Source organism: Anser anser (genome assembly GCF_964211835.1).
Source record: "Anser anser genome assembly, chromosome: 6".
NCBI lineage: Eukaryota > Metazoa > Chordata > Aves > Anseriformes > Anatidae > Anser > Anser anser.
The window spans coordinates 13,372,716-13,390,253 of NC_139726.1; the positions used below are offsets into that span (position 1 = coordinate 13,372,716).

At 39.8% G+C, this 17,538-nt stretch overlaps 1 long non-coding RNA gene across 1 annotated transcript; it reads right to left on the bottom strand.

Annotated features, from left to right (window-relative positions):
* Nucleotides 1-9,071: 9,071 nt before the first annotated feature.
* On the bottom strand, nucleotides 9,072-17,271 carry LOC310901745. The gene is made up of 3 exons (XR_014586118.1): nucleotides 15,886-17,271; nucleotides 12,995-13,090; nucleotides 9,072-9,119 (listed from the first exon to the last, which is right to left on the bottom strand). It is a non-coding gene; the product is annotated as an uncharacterized lncRNA (long non-coding RNA).
* Between the last annotated feature and the right edge of the window lie 267 nt (nucleotides 17,272-17,538).

Genomic DNA, 17,538 nt, shown 5'->3' on the forward strand with positions numbered 1-17,538 from the left:
GTTACAAATAGAGGTCATTGAAACATTCACAAGAAAAATATGTCTCGGCATTCTCTAGAATAATGCAGAATTACCTTCTTCTTTTCATCCTTTCATTTGAAGTTATTTCTGCTTTGCATTGTGAAAGTGGGGGAGTAGAACTAGCTGACCTACAAGAGGTCCTTTCCAAGCTAAATTATTCTGCATTTTTTTGATTTATAACTTTGCTATTAACTTTTTAGAATTAATACAGCCTGAATGGGTGAACAAAGTTTCATATTATTTCACCAGTTCAGGCTGTAGCTGCCTAATACTGTACTTTGTCAAATATAATAATATACAAATACAGTTGGTGAAAGTTATTCTGTGTTCCTGCTCCCACTATCTGTGATATAGTAGATAACATCACATGAAATCCGTAATGAGATTTGTCTCCTTTATTCTTCAGAGCAGTCATCAGATTTGTTGAGCCTTTCCTCTCCTTGTATATCTTTTTGCTACTGTAATTTATTACAATTTTACATCTTTTTTGAGGGGGAGGGGGAATGTTTTGTCAAAGAACCTCTCTGTGTGTTCTCTTATTCACCATAAAGAATGCCTGACTTATTTATTTATGCTCATTTTGTTCTTTACTTCTTCTCTAAATCTTTTTTTCTTTGTTTTACTATATGCTAGTTGTTCGCAAGAAGCTGTGATCAAGTTAATAACTGATCTTACACTCCAAAGATTCTCTCTCTACCATTAAGTCTCTTGATAGGGCACCTTCCAAGTCAGAAAGCAGAGCTAAGTGCCAAAGTAGCACTGAAAACTAGGGGAAGCTCGGTACCTGCCTCTTACTCATGTTTCTTGAAACGCCTCCTCAGCCCTCCAAGGCCTGGGAACATTGAAAGGTCTAGTCTGATTGCACGTGTAGAGTGTGTTGAATGAAGGATCTGTGTAATTAAAGTTCATCGTTTTATTTTTTCCATCCTAAGCATACATTACAATTCTGCAGCTAAAATAGGCAGGCTTTCTTCTTCCAAAATAAAAAGGATATAATTTTTTCTTCTTTATAAGTGTTGGCTATGTCATTTATTAATGTAAAAATGTGTGATATTTTCTCAGTCATTCTTTTTTATTTGAAACTATCTTGATGATGTGAAAGTGATGACCAAACTCTCTCTGACCTGCATGTGGTTTATATTGAGCATCTAAGTGCCACTTGAAAAATATGACCTTCACATATTTGTAGCAAACCTAACAAAACCCTAAAGCTTCATCTACACCCGAGCCTCAAAGGACTTCTGCAACCCTGTTCAACCCTGTTATTTAATAACAGCATTGCTGTTGAAGATCCAGCCTCATAGTAGTCAGTGGGTGGATGAAAGTAAAATGTGCTCGTGGAGGCCGTGTGAAAAAGAGGAATTTAGATTAAAACACATACACACACACACACTGAAGGAGGCAAGTCTTCTCAAAGTATCTATTACTATTCCTGTTCCAACAGGCAAATATGCCTGTTAAAGGGCAGGACTGATTTCCTGGCTGAGATGCCTGTGGCTTCACACAGATAATGTGTGCTCAGTACAAGGCTATTGAGGCTGCCATTCAACCAGAGAGGCAGATGGAAATCAAATGCCACAGTCACAATGATCACAGCCTTTCACCTGCTTTAATTTCACTGCTGCTGTCACTTTTGCATGATACAATGGTCCAGTAACAACAGCACAGCTGAAGGTGAATGAACTTCACTTGGCTCTAGCTGAGCAGCAAGGGCCGGCAGGGTGAAAGGAGCCTGAGATCCAAGGTGCCACCACCAAACCACCCGATCCAAATCCCTCTGATCAGTACCTCCTCTCTATCCCCTAAATCATCTCCGGCAACAAAGAACTTCAGCCTCCCAGCCCCTCTGGAAACACTATTAACGTTGTAAATACTAGTACGCTGAGCGATCAGACTGACAGCAGTTTCCCAGCAGAAAAGGAAACCTAATGTATGTTGACATATGATGGGCACAAGAGTTGTGGTGCAGCCCTTTGAGGATTGCGCATGCCATTTTCTCCCTTTCAGAACTGTTGAAACAACAGACTATCATTGCCCAAAATGGACAAGTTTAAGCCAAATGCTGTCAGGTCCTCTTTTTATTGATAACGCTTGACAGGACTGAGCTTTGCTTGATCATTTTTAGCCTTTCTGTCCAAATGGAAATGGCATTTTTTCTCTCCAGTTGTTTTTTCCACTCTACATTACACACAGCTGGTCTAAATGTGCAAGAGGTACCAGTCACTGCATGAAAAGCAGAGACGTGTAGCCAAGACACTGCAGAATTTCTCTGTTTTATCTTTCTACTTAAGACAAGCAGCAAACCCCAGAACAAAATAAAACTGTGTGGGCATCCTCAGCTCAGACATTAAATATTCATGTTAATGTAGCAATATGCTGCTAGATTTTGGAGGGTTAGTCTATTTATTTACTTATTTGTTCTTTTTTTTTTAATCCAGTTAATTATGTCTACCAAAGATAAAAGCTAACTTGTTTACCTTTAGAAACTTTATCCTCTGTTCTACAAGCGTTTTCACTGTGTCTCTATTATTCTTCATTAGAATTCAAGCAGTTCTCCTGAGATGGTAAAGCCAAGTTAGCCTGACAGTCAGTAAAATGGTTGCATACACCTGGCCAGGCATGTCCTTGAATAGTTGTCACCAATAGCAATTTTAGAGGCAAGCAGATGCTTAAAAATAATCCTTAAAAAAATTTTTTTTTCTTTACTGGAGTTTCAATAATCACTCTTGGAAACTATGTCTGAACTACAGTTCAAGTCTGAAGCTGAGCCAAAGTGAAAGCCTGAGTGCCAAAGTTTAATTAAACACTGGGATGACATGGGAGAAAGTTTACAAAATTTCTCATGGCAAATACTGTACCCTTCATGAGATCATCTTGCCACTGTCTTTTTTTTTTTTTTTTTGCTAAAAATATTATAAATGAAAACCATCGGAGATGAAGAACTGGAAATATTTTTTTTTTTATTGAGTAAATTTGTTGTTGCTGTTACTATTTACCATCAAAACAAAGGATGCATGAGGCCAAGATTTAGGAAACATAATTAATTTCTGTTGATAGCTCTTTGTCCAGTCCTTACAAAATTTTGTTTAAACTTTAGAGGTGGCTGTGATTTCATGAGCTCAAGAGGAGCCTTTGAAGAATCCTGCTCAGTTTTGTTTCCTAGAATCTAAATTCTTTGGGTGATTTGGTAAAGTACTGAACTCCTTTAAATGCTGGCTTTATTGCAAGTGTCTTCTGTCTAATTAAAGTGTATTTTCTACCCCTAGCCTGTCTCATCTGCATGTAGACCAGAAGTGCTCATGGAGAGGGGCTATCAGTCAGTTTGTGATCAGAGTCCAAGGCAGAAGATGTGTGAGGGGGTGGTGGGAGCTTCAAGCTGATACCACAAGGGAAGTAGTAATGGTAACTAAGCCATGATTACAGCTACAGTTTCTGACAGCACCTTTTTGAGAGCCAAGGTGGATGAGGTGAAGGCCAGCCTTCTTCTGAGTGACCCTTTTGGAACTGGAAAACTCCTTGATAGGGAAGCTGTTAGGAGAATCTAGTCTAGTTAGCTTTTGTAGTGGAAATGCTTACCAAATAACCAGAAATACATCCATCTTTACCACTTTCAAACTAGTGTCTATTGTCCCAGCAATAAATAAACCAACAAATGCACTGTTGGTGTCTGGGGTTATGAAAATGCAACAGAAATTAAAATTGTTTTTGATGGTCTTGTACTGGTTTGAAGGCATTGTCCTGCCAAAGGAGTCCAGCACGGATGTCACTTCACCTGCTGGACTTTGCTGACTCCCACAAAGTCTCTAGGCTGCAGCCCCCTGGCTTTGTGCTGTGCCTGGCCACATGCGCAGGTTGCTGACAAACTGGCTCAGGGGAAATGCAGCAAGTGCTTCCAGACACATCAGATCAACAGCCAAGCGTCTGAGGTCTGCTCTTGCTTCTCTCATGTGTCACCTTCCACAAGCCTTGGCGTTTCGGTGTGTCTCAGCTTCTTGGACACAGAGCATTAAGCATCAGGGCTGAATGGCTGGAGTCCCCCCTTTCCAAAACCCTGCCTGGTGAACAGCACACAAAAGCACAGGATGGATCTTTTTGTTCTCCCACCTACAGGGAGAGCCAGCCCTGAGTCAGGTGGTGTGTATTGCTTCCAGCTGATATCAAAGTGTTTCTTTGTGTTTTTTTTTGTTTTATTGAGGAGATAAATCTGGAGAGAATTGACCTCGGACTGAAGACATTATGTTTGATAGCCTCTTCATGGAGCTGAACTTCAAGATGGGATTAAGTATCATCTATGAAGGAGCTGATGACCTTTTTGAAGAAAGCACCCTGGAAAGTGTCTTCAATATAAACTTCCATAAAAATGATATTCCAGAAAGAAATCATACTCTCATAGAAGCCATAGAAATCATACTTCTCAGAGAAGCCCTCCATGCTTTAAGCTCATTTCCAAATAAATAACAGGGAGGAAGAAGCAAGCTTCAGGCACAGAAGACCTACCTGGAATTGGCATAAGGACTTCACAGGACTGCAGCCAAAATCCCTGGATATGAAGAGTGTGCTGATTCAGTCAATTGGTCTAATAAGCAGTGACCTTCAAATGGTTGCTTAGTTTCTCTCTGTGGATGAAGCGCATAGTTCTCTGCCTCCCTCACCTCTTTGTGAGGAATTTCTCTTGCAACAGTGTTTAAGAAGTTATAGTTAGAAAAAACATTCAGGATTGGGATTCTCTTATTCATTCTGACCTTACATAACCTTGGTTCCTCCAGAAACAGCTGAATCTCTAAGGCTACTCATGACTTGCAAGGTTACTCTCATTTAAAGCTAGTCTCTTCTCATTTATATTAGGAAATGTTATTCTTGTAAATACAATGAATGTGTGCACCTTTTCTGCATTCCTCTATCTTATAGTCAACAGGAGAGCACAAGACTGGAATGAAGGATTGAAGTTATTTAAAGAAGCCTCCTGGGCAGGGAGAAGAGACGCATCTTTGCTTTTGTTACTTAACAGATTGTGATTTTTCATAAACTACTTAGCTTAGATCCTTAAAAGTGCAAGCTGCCTCCCAGTGCTACTTACAGAATGCCTGTGTACTTTGGGGCACCTGGGTTTAAACCCCTGAAGCTATTCTTCACCTATAAAATGAGATAATAATATCTTCCCGCTTCAGCAGAGCGATGTGGGAATGTATCAGCCCACCTGTAGCCAGAAACAGTTCATTACTGCCCCCAGGTGTGAAGCCAGCTGCTGGCACAAAGCCACTGCCATTAAAGGCTGCAGCAGAAGCAATGAGAGGGGTGTTAGGTGTAGGGAATGGGCTGCTGTGGGGCGTGTGTGACAGGCGGGAAGAGCAGGAGGAGTAGAAGCAGCTGAGGAAACTTGTGAGGGCTCTTTCAACTTTAAATCTGTGCCAGATTTCTGGGCAAGGATTCAGGTCTAGGCTTACAAAAAGGAAGGGAGTAAGGAGCAGCATGTTTTTGAGTGGAGAGAGGGCCTATATGAAGCAGGCAGTTCTGAATTTGGGATTAAAAGTTAATTTATTTTGCTGTCTCTATGCTGATTTTCTGTCATGGCAGAAAATGATAAGCTGTATTGTGCTTTGGCCACACGTAAGCATTCTAAATTCAAGTGGAGCTTTCTGATGGATGATTTAGGTTTCACAACCATTTTCCTTTTACTTTATGCAGGGAAAATATTTCTTGGGCCCTCCCTGAACAAGTTCTGCCTGCCTTGATTTTCCTGTAGTCACCTTGGAAATAGTCATGGTCTCTTTTAATTTTAAGAAATAAGAGGAAGGATTAGGTTCTTTTGAATAGCTTCTATGGAACTTTCAAGTGCTGATAGCCTTAGTGGAACATCTCTCACCTTAAAAACTGTCATAAGTAACTTTATCTTTAGCCATTTATGCCCCAAGACTGACCCAATGGTTCCTGCATGTCTTGGAGTTGATTTTAAAGAGGAAAAAAAAAAAGGAATATCATTAAGTAAATGGTCATGAAACTGTCCTGCAGTAGGAGGAAATAGAAGATATTTCTTTGAAGAATAAGGCGCTTGGATAGCTTGGCTACCAGCAAGCCCCGAAGCAAATGATCTTCTTTCTTTGCCAACCATTGCCACAGCTTCCTTGTCTCAGTTACAGCTAATTGAAACGTTATCTGAAAGCCTCAGCTTTACTGTTATCCTTCAGAAAGAAGTGAAACAGTATGATAGTGATTAGAATGCTGTCACTTGAGTACCCCATTTACAACTTCAGCGTAGTAGAAACTGAAATTCAGCATGTAACTCCTTTGAGGAAAGAAAGAAAAATTTTATTTTTTTTTTAACAGTAAAATTGTATGTTAATCAGTATATTCCTCTCTTAAAAAGCAAACTTGGTGTTTTGCCAGCTAATCAGTGGTGCTCACTGGAAATGTTCTAGCAAACGCTTTTGTTGCGGCACAGTACCTGTTCAAAAGCAATATTTTCATGGAAATCTACCAATCTAAACAGCATTTCCACTTTGGGAATGTTTGTTCAGTTCAGTAGGAGAACTGGTAATAAGAATTTGGGGTCTGATCCCAGGATAAATGGGAGGCTGTAGCCTTTCCCCTTCCCCCCAGCCCCAAGCTGAGTGTGGTAGGGAGAGGTTTTGGCCAACAGAGTTCAGGAACTTGAACTCGAGAAGACCAAGTCCAATAGGAGGTTTTTTATTTATGGCCTCTCACGTGTATTTTTTATACAGATACTCTCTCTTCCCTCCCTCCTCTGTCAAAACAGCTGTAAAACACTTTTGAAGAAAGTTTTTCCTGCAGCATGCAACAAGAGAAACACACATTGGTGTGCCTTCATGTGAAGTGTTCTTCCCTAGCAAGTCCCTAAATAAAGCATTGTCTGCAACTGTACTGTTGCCTGAGGCAATCAGGTCTAGAGGTAAATGAGTGACCTCTCATGCCTGTCAAAATCCTAAGGGAAGAAGTAGGATTGCGTGGATAGATGTCATTCTACCTTGTCTGTCTGATTCCAATGTAATACTTACATTGCCTTGTAAAGGATGCTGAGCTACAGGTTCAAATTCCCTTCTGATGAACTAGAAATAAATTTTTAGGGCAATGCTGTTCATGCAAAGATGTAAAAATTCAGCCCTGGACATCTGTAGAAATTCCATGTTATGTTAAGGAATAGAGATATTATTATCCCAAATTTCAAAGTCATTTCAAGACAGATAACTACATTTTGCTTCATAGGGCAAGCTTACAACCTGAAGCCTTTGCAACATCTCAGTGATGAGCTGTCAGAATTAGGAAATGTACAAGAGTGCACAGGCATGCACCCTGTTCTTATTTTTCTGAAATCACTGCAGATTATTTCAGATGTTCAATGTCCCTGTGACTTCTGATGTCATAAAAAAGAAATGATCTATGAATTTTGCACTTTCTTTTCTGTGTACTAGCTTAAGTTTCAATAATTATCAGGTTGCTACAGATGGGAGACATTTTCCACTCCTGCAAGTCTCCAAATCAGAATCCAGTATCTTTTTAAAGCACATTCTGTGATTCAAATGTGTTACAGGTTCTAAAGTTCAAAAGGTTCTGTTGCACCTCTGGCAAAAAAAATAGAGAATTATGATATTCCCCTCTAATCTTAATGTCTGTCTACTTATGGCTATTTAAGGGAAGGAAGAATCTTGGCAATTTGAAAGCCCAAAGATGTAAAAACTGGATTGTCTATGACCTTGAATATCTTGCTGCTTTTTTCAGTTCTGAATTGTAGGTGCAGCTCTACAGTTATCAATACATAGCTCTTCTTTTGATATATAGCTGCAATATCAAACTGCAAATTAATTTTGTTGGCTTTGATAATTTTTATCAGTGGAGAATCATTTGCAAAACAATCATACAATAACTATTTGATTTAGGTTGAGTGTAGTCACCAAATCCCAGAAGCAAGCAGCAAAAACAAGCATATAAATCATAGAATCATAGAATCGTTCAGGTTGGAAGAGACCTCTAAAATCATCTAGAGATATCAAATGTTTTGCGCAGAAAAAATGTGTTAAGTTTCTGCTTTGCTTTGGATAATCTGAATTACTTTGCTGTTAACCCATCCCCTTATTTTTGCCCTTGAGGCAACACACACATATAACACACAATAGCAAATCTCCATTTTTAGTACAGGAGGTTCACTTTTACTAGAGCAGTTAAACACTGCTCTAGTCAGTGTTGGGATGAAACCAAAGCCTTCAGAAGCGGAGAGGTGCTGGAAAAAGATTGTGCTGTTGTTTTATTTTGTTTTAGTTCATATTTGTCTCAGCTGTGGAGGACATAAAACAGAAAGAGGGAAAATCTGCATCCAGACAGCATCATGTACTGCCACATCACTAGTGGAAGAACTGCCATGCTGGATTGTTATCTAGGCTTCTCCAGGATGAAGACAAAGATATAACTGATTGGAAACTTTTAATTTCATCAGATAACACTTGAAAATTTTTATATTTGACTATTTATGATGGTTTATCTCATTAAAATTTTGGAAGATGTCTTTTATCTGCTATCCTGTAGCTTTTAGAAAATACCACCCCTGTATACACATCTAACACTTGTTCAGTCGCTGCTGAAACCACTTCTCTTCAAATCCTATGCTAATCCATACAGTACCTCCATGCTTCAAATGGACAAGCATATTTTTGTGGTCATCATTCATGCTGAACCACCAGACTTTACCTCCTGTGGTAGACAGTCATTGTGCCCTGCTTATTTTTAGTGTACCATAAAGGGAGTTTGCAATGACAGCTCCTATACATTTCACTATTAACTGTTTCAAGGACACACTAAGAAAATTGTGGGCTTGAAAAGAAAAAGTCCTTCCCAGCAGTATGTACTGAAGAAGCACAATATTTTCTTTTTCTCATCCATGTATTCAGTCCTTCATTTTCTGTGAAAGATGTTGATGTCGATTCACTCACAACCAAGAAATTATGATTATTCAGTGAGCTGAGATGGACCATTTAAGCTGCCTGATTAGGTATCAACTCATAAGCCAGGAATTTACATTGCTGTCACTCACCAGAAACCGTGGGTCAGTCACTGCATACCAGCAGCAGCACTTCATTGACAGGAAAGTTCTGTTTTGAAGAAGAAAAAGGTTTTGAATGGGCCACACTTTTTTGATAGTGTCATACTAAATGTGTGTTTGAAAGGTGCAATAAAACCTGGTCCCCAGACTGGGAGTCTGATCAGGTCTGTTAATATGTGGCTGCTGACCTTTAGTGCAATGGGGAGTTTATTGCCTGTAGACTACGCTAGCAGCAAAAGACCACAGGTTGTTCTCTGCCCCAGGGCATGTGAATGGCAACCTGCCTGTTCCCACTGAGCAAGGTGCAAGTCTCAGGATGGGAAACAGCACAGAAATCCTTATTATAGTCCCGTTCTGCAGCAGCAACACTGGGGGATGCCTCTATGGGTGTCTGTGGTGGGTGAGAAAAGGCGCAATGGGTTTCTCATGGGAAATAAACTGTATTTTTATTGAAGTGTTCTAGTGGCTGCACTGTGGGTAATTTAACCTTAAGGAATTCTGTAGCATAGGGTCTTGCATTACATAATGCTGAGAACATACAGGTCAAAACTGGATGCAGCAGTCTACTGCTAGACCTTGTTGAAGAAGATCCTGAATGATTTCTTGTCAGCATAAGATGTATGTCACAGGGAATGTAAATCAGTGACAATAAATAAATAAATAAATAAATATTAGGGAAGATCAATTACTATTAATTCATTCGGACACAAAATTAAGGTAATGGCTAATTTAATCTGTCCATGGATAAAGTCTTAGCCCTATTGACAGTGCAGAGATTTTTGTCATTGACTTGAAAAGGTGTGGAATGCTAAGCATTTTAAATATACATTCAAGCTAGTTTAAGCAAATAAAGCAATTATTTGTCATTCATATTCTTGGAATAAACTTCTCAGTTAGTTCCCTGAAATATTTGTTGCTATTACACTTATACATAATTTATTACTAATTTTGTTTACATGTGCTGTGTTGGAAAATGAAGCAGCATGAGAGCAAAGAACATTATAGTTTGCCTGTTATAGAAAAGAACAGAGTCTGAGGAGGCTTTTTTATTCCTACTGTATTAAAAGTGATAAGTTAAATACTGGGGCTGAAGTGCCTTTACAAACTTATATAGCAAATACAATACTCATCAAACCTCCTAACTAAATATTGATCATTATCTCCCTCATTAAGGACCACTCTGTACTCATTTACTCCACAGGAAGGAGTCTGTGGGTGGAAGGAGTAGTTTCTAGAAAGTTTGTACGCTTTCTCTCCCACAACTGCCTCCTTGTGCTGACAGACTGAAATACCAGAAGGACAGAAATTCCTCTCATATGGCTGCTTCTTAAGGACTTCTGGGTTATAAAACTTTTCCAAGGTAGTGTAATACTTACCACCTTCTATGAGGGTTGTAGAAGAAGCCTGTATGGCCTCTGAGCTGGTGTTTTGGGCATCTTGGAAAGATAGACTCCTTAGGTGTAGAAGCCCTGGGCAGCATCACACTGAGGACAGGGATGCCTACGCTCCCCAGCTCCTCCTAGCTCCTTCCCAGCGTGCTCCAGGCCCTCAGCTATGGTGCACTCAGAGCTGCTCACATACGTGGCATTGGCAAGTGAGAAACTTTGTGGTTTGCGGCACCAGGGACTCCCTCCCCGTGGCCTCCAGTTTTGCAGTGTGATAGGGATCTGTCAGCTCAATGATACACCTCCATGAGACAGGGCCCAAAGTGTAGGCTGTGCTTGAGGCTCTGAAATTCCCAGGTAAGGGGAAATCTTTCCATTAAAAACTGCTTCCATGTTTATCTGTAGGTGCTGTAACCAAACAACATCAAAGTCTACTGAGTTGTGCTGGCAACACAGTGGCAGAGAGGGGAAAATATTTAGGAACACATCTTAGCCTTTTCTGTACACTGAGCACGGATGAAAGTCAATGCCTCTGTTATTATGTGGTAATCTGCTGCAAACCAGAACAACACAGACAAGGGTGTGGTCAGAGGAATCAGGGAAAATAGTGTCTTTTTCTGAGGTCAATAAATGTTTCTTACAGGCAATGGAAATCATCTTGCAAAGAAACAAGATCCTTGAAATGAAATTTCCCCTTCATCAACTACAGACTGGTACCTGCTGCCTTTCACGTAGATGAGTGTAAAGAAATAAGCAGAGGGCAGGGAGATCCTGGCACAATCCTGATTGTACCACTGGCAGCCAAAATACATGGTTTTTCCCATCTGTTTCTCCATCAGTGAAGTGGAGGCAGGGCTTCTCTCTGAAGGGTGTTGTACCGTTTAATTAGGTAATGTCAGGACGGTGCTTTGACCATATAAACACCACATAAATGCTAAGTGCCTAATTCATATCGCTCCATGATGCCGTGGTGAGGTGATAGGGCATCCCGTTAATCTCGTGTGTGGGCATCCAGCCCAAGCGGCTGTACTGATGTCCCTAGGTGAGTATTCAGGCCCAGTTACTCAAACCTTGAAACATATCCCATTTCTCTGGCATACTGATCCTCCTGCCCATCTGTCTGCATGGCCCAATGCCCTCTTGAAGCATCCTGTGGATGCTTTAGGAGCTCAGAAGTGCCAAGAGGAGGAAGAGGTGTGTGTGCGAAGCCAGCAGCGCTTTTCCTTCAAGGAAATCACTGTGCAAGGTGACACGGCCTTTCCACACCATGCTGGCCATGGTGGGCTACCTTTCAGTAATGTGAGTGACAGTTTCTCAAAAAAGAAATTTACTCACAGGTTAGTGTCTTCTCTACGAATTGGGAGCAGTATGCAAAGACTCGTTTTTTAGTCACAAAATCTGCACTGTGAGGGCCCACTTTATCCTTTTCACAATTTAGCTGGTCTCATTTCTCTCCTAGCATGGAGCCAGGACAGCCTGTTCAATTGTGTTGTTACAGTGCGGCCTATGAACAGCAACTGCGGCCTAAATGGGAGAGATTAGGAGATCAGCTGAGCCGCCTCAGAGCTCCTTTGACTGAGCGGACTTCAAGAATTGTCAGACAAAATGAAATGCACCAAGTGCAGATTTATCGTGCAGGGTTGTTTCAGGCCCATCAGCACAATAAAGTAATCCACACAGGCATGGTGTGGATTTCCATTTTACACTATCTGTTGGATTATACCATGGTCTTGAGGTTGCTGCAGCCCTCAAGCTTTACAGGAAGCCTGTGCCTCAAACAGCAAATATGATCCCTGGATCAGTGCCTGGAGATAAGGCAGCCAGGGGCTGTTGTCACTGTAGTGGTAGAGCTGAGGGGAAACAGATGAAATAAACCCAGACATGGAGCCAAACAGTTGCTTTCTCTGCAGTCCTTAATCCAGAGCTGACTCCAGCGAGCGGCGATGCCAGTGTGAACCAGTTGGGTGTTTTTGGGCTGACTGGTGTTTGTTTTCGTGTTCCTTCTTCCCACTGGCCCCAGGCAAAGCCAAAATGAGAACGCCCAACAGCTGTGAGGGGAGAGGCCAGTCAGACTGTCCAGGCTGGATGAAGGAAGGATGAGGATCCCTGCGGAAATCGGCAGAGATCACTGCAGATGCTTAGTGTGATTGGTTTCCCTGATCAAAGCACTGGGATGCTCAAACTGATGAAATGTTCATAGTTCATCTACTGTTAACAATAACCAGACCCATGAAAGTGTGACAGTCAGCATGAGGCATCACTGCCAGCTCAGATAATTTTCTTGTGCCACCCCCGATCTTCAGCAATTGTTTTATGAGTTTGGAGAACCCAGAGCTGTGTGACTCATGCAAATAAAATCATTTTCATTTTCCAAAAGGGAGCACTTCTACATCTAGTGTTTTTGCCAAGAAAAGCCAGAAAATCTGAAGCAAAATATTTTAACAAGTAATAGAAAACAAACAAGAAGAATGTGATTTTACAAATAGCTTCCAGCCTTTCAAAATACATTTACAGCTCCCACAGCCAGAGTGTTGCTCACCGTTAGCTAGCCTGTGTCATTGTGGAGAAGGGAGATGGTGAAGCTCCCGTGCCTCACTGAGTCCTCATGAACTTGCTCTGTTTTCTGTGTCTGCACCTAAACAAGAGCAAAACGAAGCTTAATAATCTTTCTGGAGCCTAGAACTGTTTTATTGCAATTTTCTAATGAGAAAAGCAGTAAAATGTAGCACAATGGTTTAAAATATATAAAACTACATTTCACTGGTGCAAAATCATTATATTACCTGTCTATAAATTTTTGTACTAGTCTAAGCTGTTTAATTGGCAAAATATATATTATAAAATATGAACTTGAGCACTTAAATTTAATATCAGCTCAGCAGAATCTCAGGTGATACTAATCACTGATTAATACTTTTGGGGGGGTTTGTTCATGCAGAAAGAATCAGTACTCTAATTACCACTTGTTTGATAATGTGCCTTTATCTTTCTTTTAATGGGGCTGCCAGTTTATTTAGATGCAAACATCTAAGGATTTTTACATCCCCAAGAGCAATTGCTCTCTTAAATACTTTCACTGATACAGTTACTTTAAAGCAATAAGCAGTGCAAGAAGAGCTAGCATGAAATTACATTATATCTCTGGAGCTTTGTAGTTATATAAGAACTCTTGGCATATTCTGTTAATTAATGGAATATGTTTACTGTGGGTTTTTGAAGTTATTAATTATTTTTGTTAGTTTAAAATTCTTTAGCTCTCTGTACTATTTCTATTATTAATTCAAGCCAGAGATGTGTGGTATTTTATGTATTCCTATCTTAACTGAGGGATGAACAAAATATAAGAGGGAGGAGATGCGTTCAGTCAGATGTCACTCCATGTTCCAACACTGCAAGCATATATATATATTATCAGTACCCAAAAAGCATGAGAACAAATTAACATTTTATGTCACAGATTTGCTACGCTAAATCTAGCAATTTTCCAATGTAGGCTTATATTTAAAATACTAATATTTCTAGCCCACATTAGTTTATAATTGTCCCTACTATGTAGAACACAGTACTAATTAGAAAATGTCACATTTAAAAGAAAAATCCCTCAATTTTTACTTTCTGAAACTGGAATGAAGAAAGTATAATCCACAGTTAGATGAGATTTCTTGTTGTGTTTAAAGGACTTGGAGACAGCACTCTCTTTTACTTTCTATGATTTCAGTTTCCATGATTTCTGACAAAGACTTAATTGCTGAACCTTTTTAGCTGCTTGCAAAATGAATAATAGATGTATATAAATGAATAATGTAAAAGACCTAGAGTATTTAGTCATTTTAGCTCTCCCTTTCTCAGCGTGGGCAGGTCAGGTGCAAAAATATTTTGCTTCAGAGAGGTGTCTGAATATTAATTCATTAACATTCATTAGGCACTTGTTATGAAAAGTGAGAATGGAGTACAAAGAAATGTTATTTTATTTCTTTGCATTCCTCAGACTAAACTGGATTAATCAGATTGGAAAGGGTAATAAGATATTAGAGCTTTTTTCATATCTCTTTTCTTCCTCCCATTGGTTATGAAATTGTACATAGGAATGCTTCTTGCTGCTGCAAGGCAGCGTCAATATTTGAGGCACTCTGAGCTACCTTTTCATTTTGAAGTAGCAAATGATACAGAAAGATCCTATTTCCTCACTGAGCTCCATTGCTGGGCAGCAAGAGAGAGGGGAGGACAGGACTGTAAGTCACATGCATTTGCTTTTTTTTTTTTTTTTTTCCCCTGCAAAAGACATAGTGGCTTTGGAATACCATAGTTCCCTCATAATCTTCAAACCTTTTCTCCTTCAGCAACACACCTAACATAGATAAAACCTACATCCCAACTTGCTTTGCCGTTTGCTGTGTGGAAGAGTCAGCAGCAACATTTGCCCTGCTTTAGTGCAGCTGCTGGGCAGTGCAGATCTGATGCTGCCTCTCACCTGCCCATTTTCCACTCTGGTTTCATCTTGAGGGGTGGCACCACCTTTTCTAGCATGCTCTGAAACCTTGGTGCAATTCTGCAGTCTTGGCTCTGCATTAGGGTGCAGAAGACAATGACACTGCAGTCCGAAATGAGCTAATTTTTAATGTATTTATGAATACGTGAAGAAAACTGGGTCTAAAATGAAATCTGAAACTAATTTTTATGATTTGACCCACGTCTGCTCGAAAGAACCCACTTACAGAACTGAGAGGTTTCTGTCTACGTAGGCATTTTGTCCTGTATCGTTGTCCTTTTACAAGCCCTGTCTTTATCAGCTATTTAAAGGAATTTCTATCGAGCTTTTCAGTTTTGAGAAGAAGCTTTTCTATAGATTTTTTTTTTCATTAAAACGTGGTGAAACAGATGAAACATTTTAGACGGGTTTTAATCACAGTTTTCTTCACTTCTGTCACAGATTAGCACAAAAGGGTAGCACTCTTCTCTAACCAGCTGTTGTTTAAATGACAAAAGGAAGATGCTTGTGAAGACACACGAAGCACACTTGAAGAGCCAAACACTCAGAAACTCAAGGTTACATGGATACAAACAAGTTTCTTCAACCAAGACCCACAGAACTCTGTGGTGCAGTATCCAGAGGCAACAAACAGGTTCCATTAATGAAGAGGACACAGTGAAGCTGCACAACCAAATGTATCTTAGATCATGGAATATTTAGAGCTTAGGATTTTTTCTTCCAGTTATCATATCAAAAATCTATAAGTTCAGTTTTTCCTCAGAGCTTATAGCTTTGTCAGCACTTCCCTAACAACTATTCATAGACACAGGGAGGAAAAATACCTAAAAACTTCATTCTTGCATTCTCCCTCCACAGATATTTCCTCAAGGGACTTTTCCTACAACACATGCATTCCTGTCTCCAGTCAGATTACTCCAGAGAGAGCTGCTCTCACTGACCTGCTTTGCCTTCAGGGCTTTCCAGACTTCTGGTTCTGCTTCCATTTCTCTCTCTCATGCTCTTGCTCCCTCTCTTTGTCTTTCCGTCACATCCCTCTCATGAAAGAGAAACTGTCAATCACAGGCCTTCACATGCTGGCTCCTTACTGAGTGCTGCTGACTTTCACTGAGCCCATGGCTCCTGCACATGGAGCTGCAAACCAGTTTCTGCAGTGGTCCATAACTTCTGTATTTTTAAAATGCTTGGTGCCCCCTGCCCCTCTCCTTTTAACATCTCACAGTAGGCATCAAGCTTTGCAAGATGATCAGCAGGAGAACTGAGCTGGTGCAAGTAAAAAGAAAAAAGTAATAACTCAAGTCTTCCTCTTTCTGGGACTGAATCACTTTGAAGATACACAAAAGCAATACTCATTTTTACTGTGTTTTTTTTTTTTCATCTTCACATACTCATCATACTTCCCAGAGCACTGATTTGTTCTGAGAATCATTGAAGTCAAGTATGTCTTATGGTCCATGTCTAAAAAGGGGTCCAAAAGTTTCAAAGAGCTGAGTAAGAGATGTAACTTCAGTCAGCCAGGTTGGAGTGAGGTGTAATGAGAAAACCTGGAAAAGATAAATAAATTTTCTACCCACAATTAACCAAAAGTTAGAGACCAGAAGTTCTTTCATTTCTATAGCACCTTCCAAATCCGTTTGTGAAGTCAGAAAAGATGAAATCAGACTACACCTACCCCAATAAAAAAATAAAAATAAAATAAACCAACCAGCAGGGCAAAATCTTTTTTTTTTTTTATTGGGGGGGAAGAGGGATTTTCTTTTTTTTAAGAAATGTTTTTCCTACAACTTTGAAATACATAATCTTCAAAACTAGTAAGAAAGTGTTTCATTTCAAAAATCTTGCAATTAAGAATTTGCTTCAATATTTGAAATTCTGGTCATAAAGAATCTTGCTGGTAAAACACCTTGCTCATCTGGAGCAAATCAGATCAACTAAAGAAGACGTCAGAGTTTAGTAGTTTGACCAATATATTCCAAAGGCCAAAAGAAGGTTGTCACAATCTTTTAAATTTGTAGTGCACAGTGGAAGTTGTATAAATTCATACTGTGATTACTTCATATTAAGCCTGCACCTTCTGGCTGACATGGGGCCATTATTTAAATCACAATTCCCCAGCCAGATTTAAAGTTCTATGGAAGAACACAATCTTTTTTATTCTAAAACTCACAGTAATGAAGAATTCAATAGATAAATGGTATTGTTGCCTCATTTCTTAATTCAAGAAATTCACAAGTTTCTAGCAAATTCATCAAGTCTTGGCTTTGAGTTGCTGTCTCTTGTTGCTAAATTAGAGCCAGCTGTTCTCAAAAATTCCCTCTCTGCCTCCCTCTCTCCCCTCTCAAAAGTTTTCTTTTCCTCTCTGATAGAGGCTGCGGTTCAGGTTCCTTTTCTTATACGTAAATAAAGATATACTTCATAATTCATTCACTGCAAGGTAGATTTTTCTAAACCTCTGTTACTTACATATTGTTTTGTTTCATTTTGCTTTGTTTTCCATCAACAGCTTCTTCAGTCATCGCCATGCCCTTTAATGTACACACGGTAGCAATGCAGATGCTGTTTCAGCAGCAGGCTCAGTAAGCAGCATCAATTCT